This window comes from Pteropus medius, unplaced genomic scaffold (assembly GCF_902729225.1).
Source record: "Pteropus medius unplaced genomic scaffold, Ma_sr-lr_union100, whole genome shotgun sequence".
Taxonomy (NCBI): Eukaryota; Metazoa; Chordata; class Mammalia; order Chiroptera; family Pteropodidae; genus Pteropus; species Pteropus medius.
This window is the reverse complement of record NW_024340700.1, coordinates 1,026,016-1,038,383: the sequence shown is the minus strand read 5'-3', so window position 1 is coordinate 1,038,383 and position 12,368 is coordinate 1,026,016.

Below are 12,368 nucleotides of genomic sequence, written 5' to 3'. Positions count from 1 at the left end.
AATAAGAAAACAACATAATTAAAAAAGGGCTGTAAGGAAGATGAAGCTGGAGCATATTTTATACTGAAAAGTAAGAAGGTGCCTAAAACAAAACAACAAGCAACTTACTGTTAATGGAGATATGTTAAAAGGACACAGAAACAGAGTGAAAGAGCTCCTAATGGCCAAAGCTCAAACAATCTGAGCAATTACAACAAAAAGAAAACATTGGATTATAACCCAGAGAATAAAATAAATTTTCATGAGTCAGTCTATATTAATATAAATAGATGATTGAATAAATAAGTGGAGGAAAAGAGACAACTTGCTTGTGCATAATTCTAAATAATGTATGTAGATACTTTATCCTCCAGGAGGGATAACATAATTTCCAATTATTAGTTTTTGGATCAATTAAGTGTGGGCTACACATAATGACTTCTTCACAAAGAGTACACTATGGAAAAAAGGGAGGGGAGAGTAACTGCAGTGAAGAAACCTGACAAACACTGCCTTAGATAGGTGATCAAGGTTAACATCAATAGTGATGAATCAAGTTGATAGTATATATTCTTGATATGATATGATGAAAATGGTAGTTTACTTTAGTAGTCTTCCTTAAACACAACCATGATCCTAGACTAACCATGAGAAAAACACCAGACAAATGTAATTCAAGGAATATTCTAAAAGATACCTGATCCATACTTTCAAAACTGTCAGGATCATTGAAATCCAGGAAAGTCTGAGAAACTCTTACAGATAAGAGGAGCCTAAGGAGACATGATGACTAAACATGGTATCCTGCATGAAATCCTGGAATAAATATAGGACATTAGATAAAAACTAAGAAAATTTGAATAGAATATGAATTTTAGTTAATGAAAATGTATAGATATTGGTTCATTGATTTTAACAAATGTACTATAGTGATGTAAAATGTTAGAGGAAGCTTGATGTTGGGTATGTAGGAACTCTATTATCATCTCAGTTTTTTGGTAAATCTATAACTGTTCTTAAAAAACAGTTTATTTTTAAAAGATGGGTATAAAATTTTAGAAGACACTTCACTAAAGATATATATAGAGAAAATAGTCACGTGATTCTCAACATCATCAGTCACTAGAAAAATGCAAATTAAAGCCATAGTGCATTACCACCACCCACTTATTTGAATGTCTCAAACCAAAAGGCTAACCATACTAAATGTTGAAGAAGATACAGAATAACCAAAATTATTACATACTGCTGCAGAAAATGTGAAAAACAATATGGCAGTTTCTTGAAAAGTTATATATACACCTACTGTATGATCCAACCACTCTACTCTTACATATTTACTCAAGAAAAATAAAAGCAAAATTAAAAAAAAACAAATTTAAAACATGAAAGCCTATCTTCATACAAAGACTTATACAGATTTTCACAGCAGCTTTATTTGTGATATCAAAAACTGATATGGGATGGGAGACCACCTAGGAAGACCAGGTGCTGTAGGTGTAAAAAATAAAAAATAAAAAATAAGGGATTGTAAGCTGACAAGGTCCTTGCAACCAAGGGTTGCCTCACCTAAAAAATAAAAAAATAAAAATAAATTAAAAACTGATATGTACCCAAATTGATTAATGAACAAGTAAATGAATAAAAGATAATGGCATATTCATACAATGTAACATTACTCAACATTAAAAGGAATAAACTATTAATGTGCCTAACAATATAGATGGATTTCAAACTAATTATACTGAGTGAAGTAAGTCAGTCAAAAAAGGAGAAAACACTGCATAAGTCCATCTATATAAAATTGTAGAAAATGCCAACTAATATATAGTGACAAAGTAAATTAGTGGTGTTCTAAGAACTAGATGGAGGAGAGGGCCAGGAAGAGTGGGAGGAAGGGCGACAGAGAATCTTGAAGAAACTTTTGTGGGCAATGGTATGTTTATTATCTTGATTGTGTTGATGTTTTCAGAGATGTATACATATGTCAAAATTTATCATATTGTATACTTTAAAAATATGCAGTTTATTGTATATTTTTATCCTTCTGAGTTAACTTAAAAATTTTACCAAGTTAGAGAAGTTTACTTTCTAATTTCTATTTTTCTACCCAGAACAAATGTTATTAACATAGAATCTATTTTGTTTAATTTAAATGACTATATTATCACTTGATCAAGTGCTGTCTAATAGCATTTTCATGATAAAGACAAACGTTTATTACAATTGTGTTAAATAGGGTAATATTTATGTGTTTATCTTGTGTGTGGGAAAAATAAAAACATTGTATTTCAAGTGAAGGGCTCCACATGCATCAAAGTTCCTTAAAGATAACATTCATTTGAAGGAAATGAAGGATTAATGAGAGGAAAGGAGGGAAAAAGTAGAGGAGGAAAGGAGAGACGAAGGAAGAAAAGAAGGAAGGAAAGATAACAGGTAAAAAGAAATTATCTTTTTGCATTAATAACGATTCTGAAATACCATATATAGAAAGCATAAACTGTTTTCTTTTATCATCAAGAAAGGAAATATTAGTACTCTGGGTATGTATGAGATATGGTACTAAATGGGAGTTAAATGGACCGGTACAATAAACAATTACATGATTCACAGAGCAGGGTGGCAGAGCACTAAGGGCCATCTATCAAAAACTCTGAAAATAGCTGGATTATGGTAGAAAATCACAGGACTCTTAGCAGTTAGTATACAGTGCCAGGCATCTGCTTTTTCAGATGTATTAATAAAATGAAACTCCTATATTTAAATAAGATTACTTAGACTTTAGCATTCTAGTTCCCTCTCTGATGAGAAATCCTATCATTTTGTTTTCAAATAGATACTCCTGTTTGACATCTAGCATTCTCCCCTGTTCTCTAATAGAGATAATTATTTAAATTTAAATTCTATAATTTAGAAATTAAATTCTACTTTTAATAGCTCACCAAAGAGGCCCTGTATATTAACCCTTGATCAATTTCTAAACACGGCTTACCTTTAATGTTATTGAAATCCAATAAATTTTTAGAAATAGAAATAAAGAAGAAAAGTTAAGAGTCAATATAACAGAAGCAATCCTGAAGGAAATTCGGTCTATAATCTCTTTCCTGAAATCCATGGGGCAAGATGTTTATCACAATTAAGAACTTTAGAATGTTAGAACAGTGATCGGGTACGTTTAACAGTGGGTCTGTGAGAGCACTGTAATCAAAGACTTTGCAATTTTTTAGGGAAATGTGTAACCATCTATAAATGTGTAAAACAGAGATTCATAAATAACCTCATGCTCAGCCAATTATCATCATAGCCATTCCAAATCACCTTTTGATATCTAGATTATTTTGGATTTCAGATTTACAGATAAGGCATTATGGACCTGTAATTTCAATGTTGAAGAAAACATAAATTTGACATAAAACTGGAGAAAGATGGGCTTAAGTATGAAAAAAAAATATGCACACATTTTAACAGATCCCATTAACTTTCCAAGTGCTGATAATACTGATATATGACTGGAAGATTTCAATTGTTGTATTTCAATTTTGTTTTCCCAGAGTTTTAACAGAATGCTCATGTAGTTTCAGAAAAGTGTGATTATAGATGTCATGAAACCAAAGCTATTTTTAGAGGAAAAAAACTCAAGAATTATGAATGGTAGGCAGAACTGAAAAATTATAATATATCATATTAAAGATAGTATATTTGATATATGCTTTTACTTGTACTTATATTTAAGATAGTAAGTTATGTTGCTATTACATCAGAACCCCATTATGATACTATCATCAAGGTTTATGTAGAACAACCTTACAGATAAGACTATCATAGTGAACTCTTTTAGGTCTATATGTAGTACAGTGAGACTGAATCCAATTGACTTCTGTTTCATCTGAAAGTTTTTAAAAGAAGGAAGGGAGGAAGGGAGAGAAGGAGGGAGGGCAAAAGAAATCCAAGTGTATTTTATTCTGGTCAGTGATATATTAGACATTTCCATGTGTGATAGTAGAAATTGTTAGCTCAAGTTCCGTGCTTAAATTAGAATATGCATACTTAATTTCAGCATGTTTTCCACATGTAATATTGTTTTTTAAAAATTTGGTTTGTATTCAGATTAGGTTAAACTTGTTTGATAAGTTGAAATGAAACTCTAAGTATACAAAATAGTCTGGGTACTTAATAGAGGTAGGATACTACTAAAACACAAAACTCCATTCCCACTCTTCAGCAAATACGAACTCTATCGTTATTCTGTGAACCATCTAATAAGTATTTCTCTTCATTTTGTTAACACCTCCTTCAAATTTCAAAATGTTTACACATATAAGGAAACAAAAATGATTATGATAAATTTCAAAATATAGTAGACAAACAGCTGTTTCTTAAACATGATCACCTAAGTGTAGTTAAGGTTAAATAAAGGAAGAAAAAGATAACTATTAGACCAACAACAAAACCACTCTGTCCCAGTTCTCATGTGAAGTCGTTTCACATACGTTACTATTACTTTAACACCCTCAGATATATACTATTAGGTATTTTAGAGATAAGGTGAAGAAATATCCCCAGGTCACAGTTGTGCATAATTTCTTAGTAATCTAGATCAGTAGCCTTTTTTCGTTATCAGACTACTTCATTTTTCCCTGATTCTGCAAAATATTAAGTCTATAGAGCCAAGTAGATATTTTCCTTAATGCCAAGAGCTTGATAGAATTCTCAACAAATTCTCCCACTAAAACATCAAAGTATTCAGATACTCTCCCCAAATTTTGGGTAACAATCCTGATTACTCCAGAGGAACATGAATAGAATACAAGAAGTTGAATCAGGAGCTCAAATGCTTAGTTTGTACTATTATGCCCACATATGTAGCCTACTAAGTGTTTTTAGCTTCAAATATTCCCTAATCTTCAATCTAGGGCTCCTGATGCCTTTCATCTTTGTGTCTCCCTATTAGACTGGAACATTTTAAGACTGACTGAAATTAGAAATGCTTCAATAGCAGCATCTCTGAAGTATTATTATGCCCTATTGCAACCTACATTTCTGTGTCTTTGGCCAGAATATTCAGGCAACTTCAGGTAGTGCACAGATGTTTTGAGACATTTTATTAGCAGGAGTTATTCCTCTGAAAGTGTGAGGGATTTATTTTGAGATGTGTGCTGTTACCCTGACTGCTGCTATAAAGCTGTGGGTTGTTCTTTCCTTTTTGCCATAGGAGTACTTTATAATTTCAGTAAGATTCTCTCTGCATGAAATAATGTACTTTAATGTAGATTTCCTGCAGCAATCCACAAATACTTCTCTGTGGGATTTTACGTTTCAACCAATTCAATGTACTCATATCACTTTTACTTACATTTTTATAATGTTCACCCTGACTAGTAATTTTAGCCTTGCCATAGATATTTTTTGTCATGTTCTCTCTAAATCTTAAAGACCTAGAATTCTAACCCATAGGGCAAAAAGTTCTTTTTCTTGAACCCTCTTTCTAATATGAAATGGCAAGTCTTAAGTCATAAACTATTAAATAAAAATTAAAAAAAAATTTCCTCAATGTTAACGTGATTAACTTGGATTATAAAACAAAGTGGCTTTTGTTAACTTGCATTACATTCTAGCTAAAGGAAGAGTAACATACTTATTTGGATATAACCTACATATATATATATATATATTTTTTTCTGCCCCCTAAACTGTTATTTTTGGTTTAAGCTTTTTAATTCCAGTTCCAATTTTAATAAACTTTATTGACATGGCAAGTAATGCAAGCATAGCTAGAATCCATAAATTGTCTTTCTGATTTAAGGGCCACAGGTTTCACAGAGGAAATGGGACTTTTTTTTTTTTTTTTGCATCTTCATTTTCCATTAAGTAAAGGAAATGGAAAAGAATATTTCAGTCCTAGTAAGATAGAGCAGAAGAAGAAAACAAAATGATGTGTCAGTGCAGTGGGTCTGCTTTTTAAGTGAGCCATGAGCAAGAAGCAAATATTTTCTTTAAGGAAATAAAAAAAAAAAATCAATTCAGTATGTTATATCAAAATAAAATGTGTAGTAGGAAAATATTTTGGTTCTTTGGGGCCTGAAGTTTAAGACAACTTTGTGGACCCTTTTTAAAAAAAGAAATTAAAATTATAAATTCAAAATTAAATCCAAAAGTGAATATTTAAAATGATTTAAAAATAACAATAAGTTACATATTTTAAAAAGCTGACAAGTAAAATAACATCACAAAAATTCATGAAAAAATATAACATTTTTATTAATTAACTGCCTTATATATCTGTATAATACTTTTTTCTCTAGCACCAGTTTCTATGACAGTTTCTATTTATATTTTTTATAAATGGAATGAAACATAATTAATTCTGTCTTATAGCATTGTAGATCAAATGAGTTTTAAATTAATGATAGTTTAGAAAATTTTATTTCAGCCTCATAATTTGTGGTTGGTAATGTCATGCTAAGATGCCCCTACGTTGGATGCATAAATTAAGTGACTTTAAAATAGACATATGTAGTGTTTTTAGTACAGCTTCAGGTGTGTGCCCTACAATACTGAGGAGTTTTATAAACTCTATTATGTATAATTCTTGTCAAAAAATTTATGGAGCATTTATAACTGTACATGTTGCATTGTTGAGTATTTTCTTAATAGAAGTCTTCTGTTTTGAATGGGCATCATCCTCTTGTTTTTAAGTGTTTGAGGTTTGGAAAAATTATCTCAGACTAGCTTTGGGCTCCATAATTTTCAAACCCTTTCTGTTCTCTACTCCTATATACTTCTACTGTCAATTACTGTAGAACTGTTCTTATAGTCTCTGTCTTCTATCTTTACATCATGATGCTGGGCAAATTAGCGTAAAATATTCATGGAAGCCATTTCTACACCAGGACAACCAGGAATTCCTTAATTATACATGAAAGTGATTGCAAACCACAAAAATGTATTCCATCGAACCAGGATTTCTCAACCTTGGCACTACTGATATTTTTGGCCCAGTCAATCTTTGTTGGTAAGAGGGAGGACATTCTTTGAATTCCAGGTATTTGGCAGCCTCTCTGGCCTCTATATGCCAGTAATATTCCCACTTCCCACCCCAATCGTAACATCGAAAAATGTCTCCCAACAGTGCTGAATGTCTTTTGGGGGGCAAAATCACACCCAGTTGAGAATTATAGTGTGAAACAAATCCTACTGCATTCCAAACTCACCTAGTTAACTAAATTCCAAAATAGGCGGCAGCTACTTTGATATCACTCGGTGGGACAAAACATGGCACAGAGCAAGCTGAAGGGGAAGGAGACAAGGTCTTAACCAGTGCAGATACTATTTTTTTTTTTTGGCAAGTTTTACTCAAAGCTTATGATTATATGAACACACTGTTAAGGACCTCTCAGGGTTTTGGAATGAGTCCATGCACAGCAGCTTATAGATTAACTTTTATTAACTTCATGATAAATTAGTTTCTTCTGGACTTCAGACTATAAGGACAATAAGGACTTTTGGCATTTTTCTTCTTTATTATTCAAGGGTTTCCTAAAATTGGTTGAAACGTTCCTAATGGGCAGTGGTTGTTTCAAATTGTACTGAATAGGAAAAAAAACCTAGATCAGTGAATGGTTCTTGGGTTTCCTCATTCATTATTTCTTCCTTTTGTCTCTAGGGTAATATGGTTGAAGGTTTGTCAGTAAAAAAACATATATGTAGTACCCAAATAAAATTAAAGAGCCAAGCATTAAATTAAGTTAATTTTTCCCTGAAGTGTGATGTTGTTCAAATGTAGGTGACAATAAAGCCTTTTTTCATGGAACACTCTTAATATCTCACTAGACACTAGTATTATTTGGAAAACCGTTTGGTGAAGAAGATGACATTTAGCACTATTCAGGTTGAGATATAAATCTTGGCTCAGCTCTTTGCTAGCAATGTGTTTTTAACAAAGTCAATTAACCTTCCAAGCCTCTGAAATCTTATCTGTAAAACTGAGATAAAAATATTTGCCTTTGAATCTGAGCAAAAGCTGCGGAGACTGAAGCTACCTTTCTCAGCCTCTGGAGCTCCCTAAAGGAGGAAGGGGAAGGGAGAAGGTGCAGCGACTTCCCTGAACAGCCCTGCCTGGAGGTGCTGGGACTTTTCAACGCAGCCAGAAGCAGGGCTCAGTTATCAGGGCAGAAAGCAGAGAAGTGGGATGGGACTGCAGAGAAAAAACAGTTGATTTTTACTGGCCCCAGGTACAAAACCGAGGCTGAGCCACAGCTCCCAACCCTCAACCCAGAGGACCTCTCCCCCCATACCCTCAGAGACCGAACACTGTGGAGTCTCAGAGGAATCTAAGCAAACACTACCAAAACTGTTACTAACACTGACAGGGACTGAAACTGAGAGTACCCAGTGTGATCAAATATCTACAAGAAAATAAAAGACATTAGGCTTTTTATAAAGCAGGGATCCAAGAGGCTTAGACACTACCTACTTGAAACCAAAAGAAAAGCACCTTCTTTGCAGTAGACTAAAGAGAGACCTTTATATAATAAATCTTCTTTCTGGATAAAGAACAGAATACACTTCCATTAATGCTCAGGCAGAGAAATAGTCCATTAAACACCATGAACAACCAAAGTGACAAGGCATCTCAGAAAGAAAGATAAAAATCTCCAGAAAATGAGCTCACAGACATAGAAATATGTGACTTAAGTAACAGAGAATTCAGGATGGTACTCCTGAAAAAACTTAGTGAGTTGTGAAACGAGTCATATCAACAATTTCAGAAATTGCAAAAACAAACAAACAAAAACACTCTGCAACAGTTGAAAAATGAAATAACAAGCTTGGGAATTAGAGTCGACCAAATGGAGGAAAGGATTAGTGATACTGAAGACAGAAATCTAGAAATAAATCAGAAGGAAGAAGAGAGAAACTGAAGAATGAAAAATAATGAAAAGGAAATACAAGAACTAGCTGATACCGTCAGGAGAGGAAACATAAGAATAATGGGCATTACCGAAGATGAGGAAAAGGAATAGAGACTAGAAAGCATTTTCGGACAAATAGTGGACAAGAATTTCCCAAATCTAAGGAATGAGTTGGAATTTAGAATTCAGAAAGTCAACAGAACACCCAATTATCTCAACCCAAAAAGGCCTTCACCAAGACACATCATATTAAAGTTATCAAAAATCAGTGACAAAGATAGAATACTCAGGACAGCCAGGGAGAAGAAAACAGTAACTTATAAAGGAAAACCCATTAGATTATCCTTGGACTTCTCTGCGCAGACCTTACAAGCCAGAAAAGAATGGAATCAAATATTTAAACTATTAAGTGGAAGGAATAATGTATTCAGCTAAGCTCTCCTTTAGAAATGAAGGAGAAATTACAAAAATTGAGGGAATTCTCCACTATGAGGCTTGCACTACAGGAAATACTGAAAGGGATCAGCTTGCCTAAAACAAAGTAAGAACAACAAAAAAATACATAATTAGGAATAAAGTGACTATTAGGCAAATAGAAGCAGAGGAGTGAGACACTTACTAAGAACAGGGCATTATAAGCTTAAATAATAAGAAGAGAATTGCTATAGCAAGATAGTAATAAATGTTCAGCATACATAGAAACAAACTGAGATAACAATGATTGAAAAGGGAAGGATTCAAAGACCCAAATTTGCAAAGGGAAAACAAGATAAGACACACACAGAAAAACATGGATGACTACATATGCATAACTACCTTTTTCATATTTGTAATGGTAACCACTCACCATAGAGTCAGAACTCAAGTACATAACATAAAACAAGAAGAATCAGAAGCAAAATGCACAAAAGCCAACCAAAATTAAAAAAAAAAACAAAAAACCAGAAACACAAAGACAAGGAAGCAATGAAATACTGAGCTACCAGAAAGCAAAAGATAAAATAGTTATAAGAAGACCTCATATCTCAATAATCATCCTAAATGTAAATGGACTGAACTCACCAATAAAAAGGCACAGAGTTGCAGAATGGATCAAAAAACAAAACCCAAACATATGCTGCCTCCAGGAGACACATCTCACCTCCAAAGACAAATATAGACTCAAAATGAAAGGGCAGAAAAGGATATTCCAAGCAAATGGCATTCTGGCAAAAGTGGGAGTAGTGGTGCTAATATCAGATGAAATAGACTTCAAAATAAAAAAGGTAACGAAAGATACTGAGGGACACTTCATAATGATAAAGAGAATCATGCACCAAGAAGACATAACACTTATTAACATCTATACTCTCAATCAGGGAGCCCCAAAATATGTAAAGCAATTACTAACAGAACTAAAGGGAGAAACAGACCAAAACATTATCATAGTAGAGAACCTAAATACCCCACTGTCAGATATGGACAGATCATCCAAACAGAAAATCAATAAGAAAATAACATCCTTAAATGACACATTAGACCAACTGGACATAATTGACATATACAAAGTCTTCCATCCCAAAACAGCTGCTTTTACATTCTTTTCTTGTTCACATGGAACATTCTCAAGAATCGACCACATACTGGGACACAGAAATAGCCTCAATAAATATAAGAGGGTTGAAATCATACCAACTATATTCTCTGATCATACTGCTTTGAAACTGGAGATCAACTGCAGAAAGAAATCAGGAAGAACCACAACTACATGGAGATTAAACAACATGCTACTGAAGAATAACTGGGTCAGAGAAGAAATAAAAAGAGAGATCAAGAGATACATAGAAATGAATGATAATGATAGTACAACATATCAAAACTTTTGAGACATAGCAAAAGCGGTCATAAGAAGAAAGTTCAGATCATTACAGGCCTATCTCCAAAAATAAGAATGAGCCCAAATAAACAACCTAACACTTCATCTTAAAAAACTAGAAAAGGAGGAACAAATGAGGCCTAAAGTCAGCAGAAGGAAAGAAACAATCAAAATTAGAGCAGAAATAAATGAAATTGAAAACAACAACAACAAAAATAGAAAAAGTAAATGCAACGAAGAGATGGTCGTTTGAGAAGCTTAATAATATTGACAAACCTCTGGCTAGACTCACTAAAGAAAAAAGAAAAAGGACAAAAATAAACAAAATCAGGGATGAAAGAGGGAAAATTACAACTGACATCGCAGAAATACAAAGAATCATGCAAGAATACTATGAAAAAGTATAACACCAGTTTAATAATCTGGAAGAGATGGACGAGTACTTAAAAAAATACAAACTTCCTAGACTGAATCAAGAAGATCTGCAATCCCCATCAAAATTCCATTGGCATTTTTTAAAGGAATAGAACAAAAAATCATCAGATTTGATTAGAAGCACAAAAGACGCTGAATTGCCAAAGCCATCCTGAGAAAAAACAATGAGGCTGGAGGCATCACTCTGCATGACTTGAAATTATACTACAAAGCGACAGTAATCAAAACGGCATGGTATTGGCAGCAAAACAGACACACTGACCAGTGGAACAGAATCGAGAGTCCAGAAGTAAACCTATATATATATACGGGCAAATAATTTTTGACAAAAAAGCCAAAAACAGAAAGGAAAACCTCTTCAATAAATGGTGCTAGGAAAATTGGAAGGACCCCTGCAAAAGAATGATATTAAACTGTTGTCTATCACCAAAATTAACTCACAATGGAGTAAAGACCTGAATATAAGACCTGAAACAATAAATTACACAGAAGAAAATATAGGAACGAAACGCAAGGACCTTGGACTTAAAGAGGATTTTATGAATTTGACCTCAAAGGCAAGGGAAGTAAAAGCAAAAATAAATGAATGGGACTATATCAAACTAAAAAGCTTCTGCTCAGCAAAAGAAATTGTCAACAAGGTAAAGAGACAACCATCTCAATGGGAAAATATATTTGCAAGCAACACCTCCAATAAGGGCCTAATATCCAAAATATACAAAGAAATCATACGACTCAATAACAACAACAAAACAAATGATCCAATCAAAAAATGGGCAGAGGACCTGAACAGACTCTTCTCCCTAGAGGACATACAAATGGCCTACAAACATATAAAAAGATGCTCAACATCGCTAGCTATTAGGGAAATGCAAATCAAAACCACAATGAGATACCATCACACACATATTAGAATAGGTATAATCAACAGGACAAATAATAACAAATGTTAGAGGATTCAGAGGAAAAGGAACCCTCATACACTGCTGGTGGGACTGCAAATTGGTACAGCCACTATGGAAAACAGGTTCCTCAAAAAACTAAGAATTGATCTACCATATGATCCAGCAATCCCCCTACCAGGTATTTACCCCAAAGACTTGAAACCCCATATCCAAAAAGATATTTGCACACCGATGTTCATAGCAGCATTATTCACAGTGGCCAGGACTTGGAGGCAACAGAAG